This window comes from Lolium perenne, chromosome 6 (genome assembly GCF_019359855.2).
Source record: "Lolium perenne isolate Kyuss_39 chromosome 6, Kyuss_2.0, whole genome shotgun sequence".
Taxonomy (NCBI): Eukaryota; Viridiplantae; Streptophyta; class Magnoliopsida; order Poales; family Poaceae; genus Lolium; species Lolium perenne.
In genome coordinates, this window is record NC_067249.2 from 228,169,404 (window position 1) to 228,187,105 (window position 17,702).

Below are 17,702 nucleotides of genomic sequence, written 5' to 3' on the forward strand. Positions count from 1 at the left end.
ATTCCTATCTCCCACGTCAACTGCACGCCAGCAAGCATTTTCTGGCGCCGTTGTCACTGTTTGTTTACTGTTCCACTGCATGTTTACTCACTGCCATATTTTATTCAGATTGCTATTACCACTCATATACATTCATACCACTTGTATTTCACTATCTCTTCGCCGAACTAGTGCACCTATACATCTGACAAGTGTATCAGGTGTGTTGGGGACACAAGAGACTTCTTGCATTGTGATCGCAGGGTTGCTTGAGAGGGATATCTTTGACCTCTTCCTCCCTGAGTTCGATAAACCTTGGGTGATCCACTTAAGGGAAAACTTGCTGCTGTTCTACAAACCTCTGCTCTTGGAGGCCCAACACTGTCTACAGGAAAAGAAGTGTGAGTAGACATCAAGTTATTTTCTAGCGCCGTTGCCGGGGAGGAAAGGTAAAAGGCACTCACGCTCCGGTCCCAGGTAACTAAGTTATTTTCTGGTACCGTTGTAAGTGCTCGAAGCTATTTCCTTTAGATCCTGCAATTGCATCTTTTTGTTTCTTGTTTTTATTTCACTAGTTAGGCATAATGGAAAGCAACATGGAGCTTTTTAATCTATTTCCTGAATTATGGAATGGATGGTTTGATGCGAAAATTAAAAAACCTATGGAACATATTAGTATGAACGCTTTGAACACCATTGTTGCTAATGATATGGAAAATTCTTAGCTTGGGGAAGCTGGTTTTGATGAGCATGATATTTTTAGTCCCCCAAGTGTTGAGGAGAAAATTTTCTTTGATGATACTTTGCCTCCTATTTATGATGATTATAATGATAGTGGTCTTTTGGTGCCACCTACTATGGAGAGTAAATTTTATTATGATTATACTATGCCTCCTACACGTGATGAGAATAATAATGATAGCTACTTTGTTGAATTTGCTCCCACTACAACTAATAAAATTGATTATGCTTATGTGGAGAGTAATGATACTTTTATGCATGAGACTCATGATAAGAATGTTTCACTTGATAGTTATATTGTTGAATTTGCTCATGATGCTACTGAAAATCTTTATGAGAGAGGAAAATATGGCTGTAGAAATTTTCATGTTACTAAAACACCTCTCTATATGCTGAAATTTTTGAAGTTACACTTGTTTTATCTTTCTATGCTTGTTGCATTATGCTTCATGAATTTGTTTATTTACAAGATTCCTTTCCATAGGAAGTGGGTTAGAATTAAATGTGTTTTGAATTTGCTTTTTGATGCTCTCTTTTGCTTCAATTCTTATTTCTTGGGAGTGCATCATTGAAATTACTGAGCTCATCTTAATGGCTATAAAGAAAGCACTTCTTAGGAGATAACCCATGTTTTTATTTTGCTACAACAATTTTGTTTTATATTTGAGTCTTGGAAGTTGTTACTACTGTAGCAACCTCTCCTTATCTTTATTTTTTTGCATTGTTGTGCCAAGTAAAGTCTTTGATGGTAAGGTTGATACTAGATTTGGATTACTGCGCAGAAACAGATTTCTGTCTGTCACGAATTTGGGCAGTGTTCTCTGTAGGAACTCAGAAAAATCTGCCAATTTACGTGCGTGATCCTCAGATATGTACGCAACTTTCATTTAATTTGAGCATTTTCATCTGAGCAAGTCTGGTGCCTCTAAAAAATTCGTCTTTACGGACTGTTCTGTTTTGACAGATTCTGCCTTTTATTTCGCATTGCCTCTTTTGCTGTGTTGGATGGATTTCTTTGTTCCATTAACTTGCAGTAGCTTTGTGCAATGTCCAGAAGTGTTAAGAATGATTGTGTCACCTCTGAACATGTGAATTTTTGATTATGCACTAACCCTCTAATGAGTTTGTTTTGAGTTTGGTGTGGAGGAAGTTTTCAACGGTCAAGAGAGGAAGATGATATATGATTAAGAAGAGTGAAAAGTCTAAGCTTGGGGATGCCCCCGTGGTTCATCCCTGCATATTTCAAGAAGACTCAAGCGTCTAAGCTTGGGGATGCCCAAGGCATCCCCTTCTTCATCAACAATTAATCAGGTTTCTTCTATTGAAACTATATTTTTATTCCGTCACATCTTATGTACTTTACTTGGAGCGTCTGTGTGTTTTGTTTTAGTTTTGTTATTTTCATTCTCTGAATAAGTTCATGCTTGTGTGGGAGAGAGACACGCTCCGCTGGTTCATATAAACACATGTGTTCTTAGCTTTTAATGTTCATGGCGAAGGTTGAAACTGCTTTGTTCATTGTTATATGGTTGGAAACAGAAAATGCTACATGTGGTAATTGGTATAATATCTTGAATAATGTGATACTTGGAAATTGTTGTGCTCATGTTTAAGCTCTTGCATCATATACTTTGCACCTATTAGTGAAGAAATACGTAGAGCTTGCTGAAATTTGGTTTGCATGATTGGTCTCTCTAAAGTCTAGATATTTTCTGGTGAGGGTTTGAGCAACAGGGAGGACAGTGTAGAGTCTTATAATGCTTGCAATATGTTCTTATGCGAGTTTTGATGTACCGGTTCATACTTGTGTTTGCTTCAAACAACCTTTCTAGCCTAAGCCTTGTATTGCGAGGGATTACTTCTCGTGCATCCAAATCCTTGAGCCAAAAACTATGCCATTTGTGTCCACCATACCTACCTACTACATGGTATTTCTCTGCCATTCCAAAGTAAATTGCTTGAGTGCTATCTTTAAACACTTCAAAAGTTATTATCTCTTATTTGTGTCAATGTTTTATAGATCATGAGGAAGTATGTGGTGTTTATCTTTCAATCTTGTTGGGCAACTTTCACCAATGAACTAGTGGCTTCATCCGCTTATCCAATAATTTTGCAAAAAGAGCTGGCAATGGGATTCCCAGTCCCAAATTAATTAACCTTCATAATTTTACAAAAAATAGACACTCCTCCATCGTATGTGATTGTTGGATGGCACCCGAGGATTCGGTTAGCCATGGCTTGAGAAAGCAAAGGTGGGGAGGAGTGTCATCTAAATAAAACTAAAATAAAAAGGCACTCCTTCATGGTATGAGATTGTTGGCAGGCACCCGAGGATTCGGTTAGCCATGGTTTGTGAAAGCAAGGTTGGAAGGAGTTGACACAGGCATCCCAAATGGGCCTGCCGAAGATAGTACCCAGGGTTTATTGAAGGCCCACTACCCGAAGAATAAGAAGATTCGGAAGCCCAAGATATTATTAAGGAAAGCTAGAGTTGTAATAGGAAGCATTATTTGTAATCTTGCGGGATGAGTTAGAAACCTTCCCGGACTCTGTAACTTGTACAATACGAATCCCTCGGCTCTGCCTCCTATATAAGGGGAGTCGAGGGACAAAGAAAGCATCGAATCATTGTTTCTCAAACCCTAGTTTTCATAATCGTCGAGTACTTTTCGGCTGAAACCTTCGAGATCTACTTGCCCTCTACTTCCAACTAAACCCTAGTCTACAACCCGTAGGCATTGACAAGTTGATACCTTGTCAATTGGCGCCGTCTGTGGGAATTAGAGGCGTCAAGGATCCGATCTCGATGGCACGTTCAAGATCGTCGACTTCATCAACCGCAAGCAACGCGATGGATCGAGGTAAACAGATCGCAACTGGTCTTGTCGATTTTGTTCCTCACCCGCCCTCCCGTTTGGATGCATATGCGTATCTGGAGGAGCCTATGGAGATGACGTTCGGAAGATTTCATTTTCGCGTCGAGAAAGTGGGATCGTATCGTGTCGAAATTCCGATTTCATCGGGATCGTCGGCGGTCGATTCCAATTTTTCAAGCTATACATCGTCAACCGAATCAGGAGAGGAAGAAACTTCGTCGTCACGCTTCATCAGCACCAGGGCAAGAGAAAAACTTGCCAATATCTTCAGCGACATGTCGTTTGAGTCATCTGCGGACTCCTATATAAGCGATGGCTCAAGCAGTGTCGACAGCTATGACTTCATCGACAAATCTACTACAGTGGGCAAGGTCTTCGCCAATCTCCATGATGGTGTCACCAAACCCAACATAGATCTGAATACAAAGTATCATCAGATTTATGTCATCGGAGAGCCAAGTCGAGATCAGGAGGAAACATCTGAGGCTTTCGACGATTTGGGAAATCCATACGTCGATCCCTCTGATTTGCGACGAGGCATAGGCAATAAATATATCGGGCCACAGCCGCGAGACAGAGTCCAACTCCCGCAAGCAGCATGGGATAGAGCCGCAAGGGCTATGGATGGCTCAGAACCAATGGCCACCACAGCCACGCCAGAAGAATTACAAGCATATCAATATAGGCTCGCACGAGCTGCAAGGGAATTGGAAAAACAGACAGCTGAGCTAAACAGAAGAAAGGAGGCAGCCTCTGCATCAAGTAGGCGAAGGGCAGAGCTGAGTCGATAATCTAGAACTTCGGGTGATAGCCACAGGGAAGCTCGGAACAGAGCAAGATCAAGGTTGCAAAACGTACCTGAAGGAGAAAGAGAGCACTTGGTTCAAAACCTCGACATGTCTTTTATGTCGATAGACACGAGAGGGAACATCATCCCCAAGACACCAGAAGCTGGGTATATGGCGACACAAGCTTTCATCCTTGCATCCAGGCCACCACCAGGAGATCCAAGGGAGGCACTGTATAACATGGCAATGGCAGGAGTTGGAGCCATGGGGACGGCGTTTGTATCAACACCTCCCGAAGGAACAGCAAGGCAAAATAGTCCACGACCTGCGGCAGCAACAGCAGCAGCTCCCGAAGGACCAAGTGGAGCAAGGGACACGGCAGCACAAGCAAGGGTCGACAGAGCGCGACAAAGCAGAAGGGAACATCGGCAGTCCCCAGAGTTAAACGACGAGGATATGTGTGGTTTGCCATGCTTCACAAGGAGAGTTCGAAAAACTCGAGTCCCTTCGGGATTCAAGTTACCTGATAACTTCAAGAAATTCGACGGCCTTCAAGATCCAGAGGATTGGCTAGTTGATTATCTCGAGACAGTGAAGCTTACAGGAGGAACAAGAGCAACAGCTATGCAAAGCATCCAGGTGCATCTGAGTGGAGCCGCACGATCTTGGATAAAGAAACTTCCTCCAGGAACTATCGACAGCTGGGATAGCTTCGAGGACGTGTTCGTCAAGAACTTCTGATCCACATGTAAAAACCTGCGTCATTAGAGGAGCTGCGAGCGTGCCGACAAACGCCAGACGAGCCAATGAGAAAATATATCCAAAGGTGGAATATCATCAAAAACTCGGTAGAAAATATATCTGACGAGAGAGCAATAGATGCGTTTGTTGCAGGGATCAGGCGCGGAGATTTTGTCGAGGATTTGGGGAGGACCAATCCAAAGACAATATCCGCGTTAATGGAAATAGCAAACAGATGGGCAGATGGAGAAGATGCTGTTCACAACAAACGACATAGGTCGCCAGAGGAAGACCGCGGTCGAAATTATCAACCAAGGCGACGATTTCCTCGGCAGTACTCGAGCTATGATGCTCCAGGACAAATCTCGGCTGGTTTCCGAGCGAGCGCAGGAGGAAACAACAGAGATGAGTACCAGAGAAGCAACGAGCAACGAGGCGACAATAGAGATGACTCTCGAAACAATAGGCAAAATAGCGGGCCAAGGTTCCAGAGGCCCTTCGTGTCTCCCGAAGAGATGATGAACGGGCCGTGTCAAATGCATTTTTTCCTCGACAGCAACGGAAAAAGACAGTCAGGACATCTGCAGAAGGATTGTCGCAATTTCCAGGCAATGCTAAGGTATGCAGGGCATGCTAATGCTCAGGCAGCACAGAGAAATCCTCGAGAACCCAGGAGTGAGATTCACTTGCCACCTCCTCCCGCGATTACGGATGACAATCGACATCAGCTCAGAATAGCGGCAGCACCTCCACCACCGCCTTACGTGGATCCTAACTCTAACGGAGCGGTCTCGATGATTCAGAAGGGAAGGCCATCCAATAGAGCTCAGAAAGTAATCTCGCGGCAGGTGTTTATGGCAGAAAAAATGCCTCCACCAACAGTCGAGTATCTTAATTGGTCAGGGTAAGACATCAGCTTCACCATAGCGGATCATCCACAGCAAGTTCCTCGACCAGGGCAGTCAGCACTCATACTACCAGCGGTCATCGCAGGATTTGACGTATCTCGCGTGTTTATAGATGGCGGCAGCAGCTTAAACCTTATGTACGCAGGTACATTAAGGAAGATGAACATATCCCTAGCAAACCTGAAGCCAACAGACACGAGATTCCACGGTATCACACCAGAGAAGCCAAGCTATCCGCTGGGGAAGATTAATCTCGACGTTCAGTTTGGGACCCGAGAAAATTATAGGATCGAGAAGTTGGAGTTTGAAGTCGTAGATTTCCCGTCACAGTACCACGCTCTGTTGGGACGACCAACATATGCTAGATTTATGGCGGTACCACATTACACATACCTGTTGTGGAGGATGCCTGGACCTAAGGGACCAATCACAGTCAAAGGAAGCTTTGCCCTAGCCGATAAATGTGATAAGGATTTTCATCGAATATCAGAAACTTTCGGGATGCAAGCTGAGTATTTGGCGTCAAGGCTCATGACTGACTACGACGTGCTGCCAGACGTTGGAAGGCCAAATAAAGAATCAACTTTCAATACTGAGAAAAATTCTAAGGAGGTGCAGATTCACCCGACAGACCCGAAAAAGACGACGTCCATCGCAAACGACATGGACCTCGCATAGGAAAGCGCGCTCGTCGAGTTCCTCCGTGAGAACTGGAAAATCTTCGCATGGTGTCCAGCTGACATGCCAGGAGTACCCAGGGAACTTGCCGAGCACCACCTAAACTTGGATCCACTAGCGAGACTAATCAAACAACCTTTGCGACGTTTTTCGGAACCAAACCGCAAGGCTATGCTGTCAGAAATTGATCGACTAAGAGAAGCTGGTTTTATCAAGTAGCTGCACACAGAGGCCACATGGGTAGCAAACCCAGTGCTGGTGCCGAAGAAAAACACTAAGGTCCTTCGCATGTGCGTCGACTTTACGTGTCTCAATAAACATTGTCCAAAGGATCACTTTCCCCTCCCGAGGATTGACCAAATTATCGACTCCACGACAGGATGTGAACGTCTTTCCTTTTTGGACGCATATTCTGGTTATAACCAGATCAGGTTAAAAGAAGAAGATGAAGTAAAAACAGCGTTCATCACACCCTACGGCGTGTTTTGCTATAGAACAATGCCCTTTGGTTTGAAAAACGCGGGAGCAACATATCATAGGATGATGCAGAAGTGTTTGGCGACACAGATTGGAAAAAATGTGCAAGTGTACATCGACGATGTCGTCATAACGTCAAAAAAGGGGACGACACTGATCGAGGATCTCAAAGAAACCTTCGACAACCTCGACAAATTCTCCCTCAAGCTGAACCCGACGAAGTGTTCCTTCGACGTCCCAGCAGGAGAACTTTTTGGGTTTCTAGTTTCAGCAAGAGGGATTGAAGCAAATCCCGACAAAATACAAGCTATCGTAACAATGAGGAAACCAACAAAGTTGAAAGAAATACAGCAATTAACTGGGCGAGTCGCAGCTTTAAGCAGATTCGTCGCCAGGCTGGGAGAAAAAGCGTTACCGTTCTACGCTTTAATAAAGCAAGGGGAGAAATTCCAGTGGAACGAAGAAGCCGATAGAGCTTTCGAGGATTTGAAACGCACAATCTCGACACCACCAATCTTGGTGGCGCCGAAGGAAAAGGAACCTCTCCTGCTGTACATTGCAGCCACACCCCAGGTGGTTAGCACGGTGCTAGTCGTCGAAAGAGAAGAAGAAGGGAAACTCCATGGAGTGCAAAGGCCGGTATATTTCATCAGTGAAGTTTTATCGCCTTCCAAACAGCGGTACCCGCAGTACCAGAAACAAGCATATGGAGTGATTACAACGGCAAGAAAGTTGCGCCACTATTTTTCGGCACACCCGATAATAGTAGTCAATGAAGCACCTCTCTCAAATATACTGAACAATCCAGAAGCTACAGGGCGTGTCTCCCTTTGGGGAATAGAAATTTCCCCTCGGGACATCACGTATGAAAAAAGAAAGGCAATCAAGTCGCAAGTTTTGCCAGATTTCATTGCAGAGTGGATGGAGCTGCAAAACACAGGAGCCCCAGATTTGTCGAGAACTTGGACCATGAACTTTGATGGATCCAAGAGAGTAGAAGGAGCTGGCGCAAGAGTAATACTTATATCACCCGAAGGCGACAAGTTAAAGTATGTCCTACGGATGACGTTCCCAAATGCATCCAACAATGAAGCAGAATACGAAGCCCTCATACACGGGATGAAGATGGCGAAAGCTTGCGGTGCAACTCGACTAAAAATCTTTGGCGACTCACAATTGGTGGCTCAGCAAGTCATGAACCAATGTGATGCAGTCAATGATAGCATGATAGCATATAAGGAGGTGTACAATGAGATTGAGAAGCTGTTTGATGGATGCGAGGTAAATCACATCAGTAGGTTGAGCAATGATGAAGCTGACGTTCTCGCAAATATCGGGTCGCAGTGGCTTCCAATCCCGCCAGGCGTATTTTGGGAAGAAATAGCGGAGAGATCCACAAAGCCGAAGAAGGCGCAGAAAAAAGCAAAGGAAGAAAAAACTTCGGCGCCCCTCAAAGAGGCCGTGGAGGACGAAGAAGACCAAGAACTTGTGATGATGGTAGAAGTTTGTTGGGGGGATGACCCCCGGTATGCCAAAGGCATGCCAAACCGGATGGTATGAGCCATCAAGATACCGGTTTAATATTGATACCGGACATGGTCGTCTCTAACCAAAGATACCGGATAAAAGAATAAGATACCGGATTGAAGAGTAAACCGGATTATGATGGCTGAGTTCAACAGTGTTGGATGAAACAATCCGGTATACCATGAGGGGTATACCGGAGTAAAGGCACCGGAGCAAAGATACCGGTAAAAAGATAACGGAAGAAAGATACCGGAGCAAAGATACCGGATCAAAGATACCGGATCAAAGATACCGGATCAAAGATACCGGCATAATAGGCAAAGGTACCGAAAAACCGGTACCAGGGTCACTGTAACACGTCGGCAAGACTGGTCAAAGATTCTCTAAGGAGCTAGAAGACAAGTATGAGCTAAGCAAAGTAGCTTTAAGCGAAGCCCTGACGCCAAAGGTGGAGGATGACGCCAAAAGCAACCGGGGGCGTCAGCCTCTGTGATTAAAGAAGCCGGCGCCGCCCTTTTTGACTAAAGTGACTTTGTAAAAGTAGTTTGTCTAGTCAAAGATGTTGTAAGATGCCATTAGATGCCATTTAGATGCCATTAGGGTTTCTTGCTCTGTAAGCCACCTCTCCCCTATATAAGGAGAGGAGGTAGCCCCATTACGGGCACGATCTGAGGGACGACCTAGCACCTACGTTCCTGTAACCACAAACCTGTAATTTGCTAAGAGCAATAAAGAGAAAGATCTAGAGCGGAGTTCATCCTTGTGTTCTTCTTCTTGTTTCGCTACCCTTGGTTGTGTTCTTGAGGAAAGCATCCGGAAGTTCGTCCAATCTTATCACAAACCCTCCCCCGAATCCTCTAGCGCACATTCGGCCCCAATCTAAGCCATCCTATGGCATCTGTCTGTTCACCACGACGACAGTTGGCGCCCACCGTGGGGCATGAAGTGGCGCTTGAAGGAGTTCACATTCGGGCGGGCCTCCTCACCATCGACGGCGAGCGTGTCGTCACCGCGCTCGTCGACCGCGTCCTCGACACGGACTTCATCAACGACAACGCGGGCTGCTTCGCCAACGGCGGCATCTCCCCCAAGAACAGCCGCATCATCGAGTTCAGCAGCCACCGCGTCTACCTCGGCACCGTCTCGGAGCGCCAGTACCTCTCGCCGGTACTGGAGGCGCCAAGACCCGCCAAGATCTTCACCAACTCGCGGGCTGCGCACCGACCGCGCAGCCGGCAGCGTCGAGGTTATGATGGCCGGCGCAGGAGGCGTTGGCGAAGCGGCAGCTGAGGAGGGCGCTGGGCCCGTCAAGTTCGGGCACATGGCAAAGCATCCAACGGAGCCCGACGGGATCATCCCGGCACCTCTACCGCGCCACCGGCAGCAACCCTGCTGCAGGCCGCCATTGGCTCGTTGGCCACGCCTATCGCTATTAACCCCGGTAATGTAAGGAGTTCTTTTCTCTGCCTGATTTGCTGTCTGTAGTATGCCGGTGCCTCGAATGAATCTCGGGGACTGCCTCTATCGAAATTGCATGCAATATGTTTATTCTTTCCGTATACCGGTTTGTTTGCTTAAGGTTCGCTCTTCCGGTCTGGTAACGTGCTAAACCTACCGGAGTCTTCGACTTTGCTGCTGTTCGAAACCCGGCTTCATGGCAAGCAAGATAAACCGGAAGGTCCTAAGCACGTGAAAAACGAAAAAGGGACCGAAAACGAACAATCCAGAAGAAAATTTAACTAACCCCGGTCATACCGGTTTTTTGTGAAACATTCCGAATTATTTCTAAATTCAAGAAAGTGCTTGCTTGGCAAAAGAACTTTGAGTCTCATATGCCGAACGCCCAAAAAAGGATTGGATTCGGAAACAAATCCGGAATCTTCACCATGCAAGGATCAGAGCAAAACCAAAACAAACCGGCAAGGTCTTAATCATGTAAATACCGGCTCAACTTATAAGCCTACCGGTGTACCGGTTAAAGTCAGCACCACCAAGAGGGCTTAACGCATTAATACAACTCCCACCCGGTATACCGGGAAAATTTCACGAGGTTGCTTTTCATGAGACAGGAACAGAGTTTTCACAGGTAAAATGGAGATGAGCTCTCCCGGGCTTGGGCGGAAGTAGCAGGTATTTCTGTGGCTTGTTTAGGGGCAGCGAAGCTCGGACAAAGCCGGGCTCGAGCAAAGCCGGGCCGACCTTCATGTGCGTCGACTTGCAACTAAGGTAAAAAGTTTATGATTTATATGCATCGACTAACCCTGTCTTCAGGCACAACTGTTTTCCGATGAAAATTCATCGCTACCATCATTTTTCTTAGCTCATAATATATCATGGCACCATCTAGTATCTCAGATCGCCGTTTATCATGGCATCATCCAAACTCTCAGATCGCCGTATATCATGGCACCATCTAGTATCTCAGATCGCCGTTTATCATGGCATCATCCAAACTCTCAGATCGCCGTATATCATGGCACCATCTAGTATCTCAGATCGCCATTTATCATGGCATCATCCAAACTCTCAGATCGCCATTTATCATGGCACCATCTAATATCCCAGATCGTTGTTTATTCTGGTTGGCCAAAGTATCACGCCAAAGTCAGCTACATCATGTCACAAGTAACGTGGCATTGACTACTGAGTCAAACCACTGCATATCTGGGTTGACCAGTGGCCATAGCTCGTCGAATATCATCTTGACATAGTCCAAGAGGGCAAAATGTCAAACATGCCAAGATGGCAAAATTTCAATCCGGTATACGCCAAGAAGGCTATACACACCGGTATGTGACAAGCCCAAGAGGGCAAAATGTCAAACATGCCAAGATGGCAAAATTTCAATCCGGTATACGCCAAGAAGGCTATACACACCGGTATGTGACAAGCCCAAGAGGGCAAAATGTCAAACATGCCAAGATGGCAAAATTTCAATCCGGTATACGCCAAGAAGGCTATACACACCGGTATGTGACAAGTCCAAGAGGGCAAAATGTCAAACATGCCAAGATGGCAAAATTTCAATCCGGTATACGCCAAGAAGGCTATACACACCGGTATGTGACAAGTCCAAGAGGGCAAAATGTCAAACATGCCAAGATGGCAAAATTTCAATCCGGTATACGCCAAGAAGGCTATACACACCGGTATGTGACAAGCCCAAGAGGGCAAAATGTCAAACATGCCAAGATGGCAAAATTTCAATCCGGTATACGCCAAGAAGGCTATACACACCGGTATGTGACAAGTCCAAGAGGGCAAAATGTCAAACATGCCAAGATGGCAAAATTTCAATCCGGTATACGCCAAGAAGGCTATACACACCGGTATGTGACAAGTCCAAGAGGTCAAAATGTCAAACATGCCAAGATGGCAAAATTTCAATCCGGTATACGCCAAGAAGGCTATACACACCGGTATGTGACAAGCCCAAGAGGGCAAAATGTCAAACATGCCAAGATGGCAAAATTTCAATCCGGTATACGCCAAGAAGGCTATACACCGATATGTGACAAGCCCAAGAAGGCAAAATGTCAAACATGCCCAAGATGGCAAAATCTATTCCGGTAAACGCCCAAGAAGGCTATATACCGGTATACAAAAAAAAAAAGATGCCGGTCTCTTGGTAAGTTCGCACTAAGTACTGCGTGCTTAACCCGAAACTCGGGGACTGGCTATGCCGGTTTTTTGTTTCCAGCAAAGTTTCGCGCTAAGAACTGCATTCTCAACCCGAAACTCGGGGACTGGGAGGATGTACATATAAGCTGGGAAGTTGAAAACCGGCATAGATTTGAAAGATGAAGCTTTGAAGTTTAAGGTGTGCGGCTTACCACCACGTTGCCGCTGGCATCGTGCCAAGTGGTGTCAAACTCCTTGACGACGCGCGTAAGCCGGCTCAAGTGCTGCGCCGTGCTCCGCGAACCGGAAGTAACAACGACCGGAAGCTTGTCCTTGCCCGGGCCGCGGGTAGCCGGAGACAACTCCGCCTGGTTCCACTTCTCAGCGTTTTCTAGCAGCGGGCCCAGGTTGACCTCGCCGCGGTTGAGCTCAGTGATCCGGCCCGGCTGCACTGAGACCTTCTCGCCGGCTTCCCTTGCAGCGCGCCCAGTATGGGCAAATGCAAGGGTGCAAACCGGAAGGCTGTGATGATAAGGTTCACCCGAAGGAGACCGCAATCTGGTTCTTCCTCTTTCGGCCTGAGGGCGCTTGGCAGCCGGAGCAGCGCTGCTTCTGGCATCAAAAGCCGAAGCCTTCTGCACTATGGAAGCCGGAGGATCCCCGACTTTGGCACCAATGGAAGTCACGTGCTATAGCACCGAGGGTTACGAGTCGGCTGAAATCGGCGCCACAAAGAAAGCACAAGATAACGCAAGTGATGTAAATACCTCAAGCACAACACAGTCGTTGTCATCATAGCCGGAACCGGCGGCCCGAGTTCCGGAAGGGTCACATGGATCCGGTGCGCCACATTAATCGCGCGAGGGAGACGAAGGATTTGAAGCCCGACGCCGGCACGCCAGTACGGTGCGCATGTCTCTCACATGCACAAGTTTCGGGTATTCTCGGACTTCGTCAAGACCAGCAATGAAGACCAAGGAACCGGCGTAAAAGAAGCTGGAGGTGTTCGATGATGGTTGTTCAGCTAAGTGGGTTCGGCAAGGAGCCGGATGAGTTTAAATGGAAACCGGAAGGATTAATCCCGGTACGTTTGGAATGGGAACCTGGCATGACGCGTCGAAACAAAGGCGTATGTCTCTCGATGTGCACTGCTCCCCACATATTCTCGACTTCACCGAGAAAGTTTTTGACAACAAAGATACCGGATCAAAGATACCGGATCAAAGATACCGGAGCAAGTATACCAAAGCTGAATTCGGTGTGATGAGATGGTTTCGGTAGAGACGCCGGAAGGTTTTCAACTAGACGCCGGAAGGTTTAAACCGGTACCTTGAGAAAATAGAACCTGGCATGGTCCGTTGGGTAGGATCCACCGGACTATACCAGCTTCGGGGACTAATGTTGGGGGGATGACCCCCGGTATGCCAAAGGCATGCCAAACCGGATGGTATGAGCCATCAAGATACCGGTTTAATATTGATACCGGACATGGTCGTCTCTAACCAAAGATACCAGATAAAAGAATAAGATACCGGATTGAAGAGTAAACCGGATTATGATGGCTGAGTTCAACAGTGTTGGATGAAACAATCCGGTATACCATGAGGGGTATACCGGAGTAAAGGCACCGGAGCAAAGATACCGGTAAAAAGATAACGGAAGAAAGATACCGGAGCAAAGATACCGGATCAAAGATACCAGATCAAAGATACCGACATAACAGGCAAAGGTACCGAAAAACCGGTACCAGGGTCACTGTAACACGTCGGCAAGACTGGTCAAAGATTCTCTAAGGAGCTAGAAGACAAGTATGAGCTAAGCAAAGTAGCTTTAAGCGAAGCCCTGACGCCAAAGGTGGAGGATGACGCCAAAAGCAACCGGGGGCATCAGCCTCTGTGGTTAAAGAAGCCGGCGCCGCCCTTTTTGACTAAAGTGACTTTGTAAAAGTAGTTTGTCTAGTCAAAGATGTTGTAAGATGCCATTAGATGCCATTTAGATGCCATTAGGGTTTCTTGCTCTGTAAGCCACCTCTCCCCTATATAAGGAGAGGAGGTAGCCCCATTACGGGCACGATCTGAGGGACGACCTAGCACCTACGTTCCTGTAACCACAAACCTGTAATTTGCTAAGAGCAATAAAGAGAAAGATCTAGAGCGGAGTTCATCCTTGTGTTCTTCTTCTTGTTTCGCTACCCTTGGTTGTGTTCTTGAGGAAAGCATCCGGAAGTTCGTCCAATCTTATCACAAACCCTCCCCCGAATCCTCTAGCGCACATTCGGCCCCAATCTAAGCCATCCTATGGCATCTATCTGTTCACCACGACGACAAAGTTCCTTGGATGCAAGCGTACATATCGTATATCCTTCGGAAAGAAATACCCGACGATCCAGTTGTGGCAAGGCGAATTATTCGGCGATCCAAAGCTTTCACAGTGGTCAAAGGGGAGTTATACAAGCGAGTATTTCAGGCGTCCTGCAAAGGTGTGTCACACCCGAAGAAGGAAGGATAATCCTAAAAGATGTGCATGAAGGAATATGTGGTCACCACGCGAACAGCCGAGCTATTGCGGCCAAGGTTTTTCGGGCAGGATTTTACTGGTTGATAGCAATAGAGGATGCCAAAGAGATAGTGCGAACCTGCGACGCGTGCCAAAGATTCGCCGCAAAACCCCACTCTCCAGCGGCAGAGCTGATGCCAATACCATTGTCATGGCCGTTTGCCCAATGGGGACTCGATATGGTGGGAAAGTTACATAAAGCTTCGCCAGGAGGATACGAGTACATGTTGGTTGCTGTCGATAAGTTCACCAAGTGGATAGAAGCAAAGCCGATAAATTCACCAGATGGAGAATCAGCAGTCAAGTTCGTAAAGGGCATCGTTTTCCGGTTTGGGGTACCCCACAGCATCGTCACAGACAATGGCAGTAAGTTTACGTCCAAGGAATTCAAGGAGTACTGCGCAGAAGTAGGCATTAAATTGCACTTTGCGTCAGTTGGGCACCCGCAAACCAATGGCCAAGTCGAGAAAGCCAATGGCATCATCTGCAACGGTATCAAAAAGCGCTTGCTAGGACCGCTTGAAAAGGCTCGACATACCTGGCCAGAAGAATTGCCAAGTGTTTTGTGGAGTATCCGAACAACACCAAATACGGCGACACAAGAAACTCCGTTTTTCCTCGTCCACGGAGCCGAAGCAGTACTACCAATTGAGATAGAGCATGATTCTCCAAGAGTGACAGAGTATGACGAGGAAACTTCAAGAAAGGCTTTGGAGGACGATGTAGATGCACTCGATGAAGCTCGAGATGAAGTACTTTCACGAGTCACCAAATACCAGCAGGACCTCAAAAACTACCACAGTCGACGGTTAAGGCCAAGATCTTTCCAGGTCGGAGATTTGGTCTTACGGTTAAATCAAAAAAGTACTGAAAAGCTCGAGTCGCCATGGCTAGGCCCTTACATCGTCACAGAAGTAATCGAAGGAGGTGCATACAGGATCAAGGACAAGAAGACAGGGGTTCCCGAGAAAAACCCCTGGAACGTGGCGCAGCTCAGGCGGTTCTATGCCTAGAGTCGAAATATAGTCCTCCTCTGTAAAAATACAATGTACTGAAACGCCCGCGAGTTTTCAGACGCACTCTTTTCCTTTTCGGGGCATCGAGTGGGGCCGGAAAGGTTTTTAATGAGGCGGGCTCGCGGTGCTGCAATATAATAAAGATAGTGGAGATATACTTCTTATTCTTTGACACGCTCGGGGGCTCAACGGTTTCAAGTTACAAAATATACACAATATAGATAAACTAGACTTACCGAAATATTTCGCCTTGGTACAAGAATACCTCGCCAAGTAGAACATCGGAAGCTAACAACTATAAATATAGAGTACTCGTCAAAATTTTACTGCTTTGGTTTAAAAACCTCGCAACAAAAATATAGAACGTCACCACCAAGACACTCGGGGGCTTGTACCCATCGATAGCAAAATATATATATCTCCTTGCAACAAGAGAAAAATCTTCGAGATAACAAAGCAGTATAAAATTCAGCCAAAGGCTCGGGGGCTTGACGATCAAAAATAGAAACAATACATATTTTCAGAGTTGACAGCTTTACAATATAGATCATGTTTACAAATACACAAAGACATATCAATGGTGAAACTACAGCAAGAAAAAGGAGAAAACCCTCAATGGATACCTAGCACATGGTCTATGGTTATTCGCTCATTGGAAGGACGAGTACTATGCTCGGCATAGCTACCCTTCACAAAGAACTCAGCATCCATCCGAAGAAGTTCATCCATCATATCTTCGGCTACAGGAGTCACCAGATCATAAATCTTGCCCATGTTTCTCTTTTTCTTCGACATCTTAGCCAGGCACGTGGGAACAATTTGATTCATGGGCAATTTTGGATAGCAAATCTTTATCATCATCATAGCAAATCTTGCGCCAGCAGAGAGTTGAGCCCGCACAAAGCCATGGATTCGAGGAGCATCTCGAAAATTTTCCATTAAAGCAGGAAGAGTTTCTGGCATCTTGTTGCGGGGGAACATGGTTCCATAAATGTAATATCCCAGGCAATGGGGTTACAAAAATAGAGGAAACAGATGTGTGCATTGCATTCATGCATAGAAAATCTGGGGAATTTTCGCGCTTTAAAGTAAAACAACACGATGAATCGAAGTTTCACTTGACCTTGGTGGAATTGTAGTAGCTCATCAAGTCAAGCGCTATAAACCTCAATGTGACTTTGCTAAAACTTTGTTTTGGGTAGAGATAATTTGATCTAAGGGATTAGATCAAATGGAACTAATAATCAGCACAACAACACTTTACTCAATGATCAATTGCTTGATCTTATAAAAGATCATAACATGGAATTCCTTGCCATAACATATGAACCTACAATTAATTGGAAATCAAGTAACAATAATTGGAGAAACTACTCTTCACTTATTTTCTCCATGTCTTAAACTAATCCATGCTCATACCATAAACCCTATGATACCCATTCTACTTTAATCTTGAAAACAAGACAAGGAGATCCAACTAAGGAATATAATTCTTCTTTAGTTTTAATTATTCTACATCAAACCCAGAGAGGTGAGAGCTCTATATTTTGTTTATTAGAGAAGCAATAACAAACCTGGAGCTAAACCTTGGATATTCATCCAAGTATTCAAATCATCATCTTCAAGAGGAACCTTAGAGTATTATTCAAGACATTCCTTAGAGAGAGAAACCATATATGCTAAACATAGAGATTGATGATCACATCAACCTCTATGGAGCCTAATCTTAGGTTAGAATTAAAGACCTTCCCAAATAAGAGAGACCAATCATACTAATTCTAGCTTCACCTATTA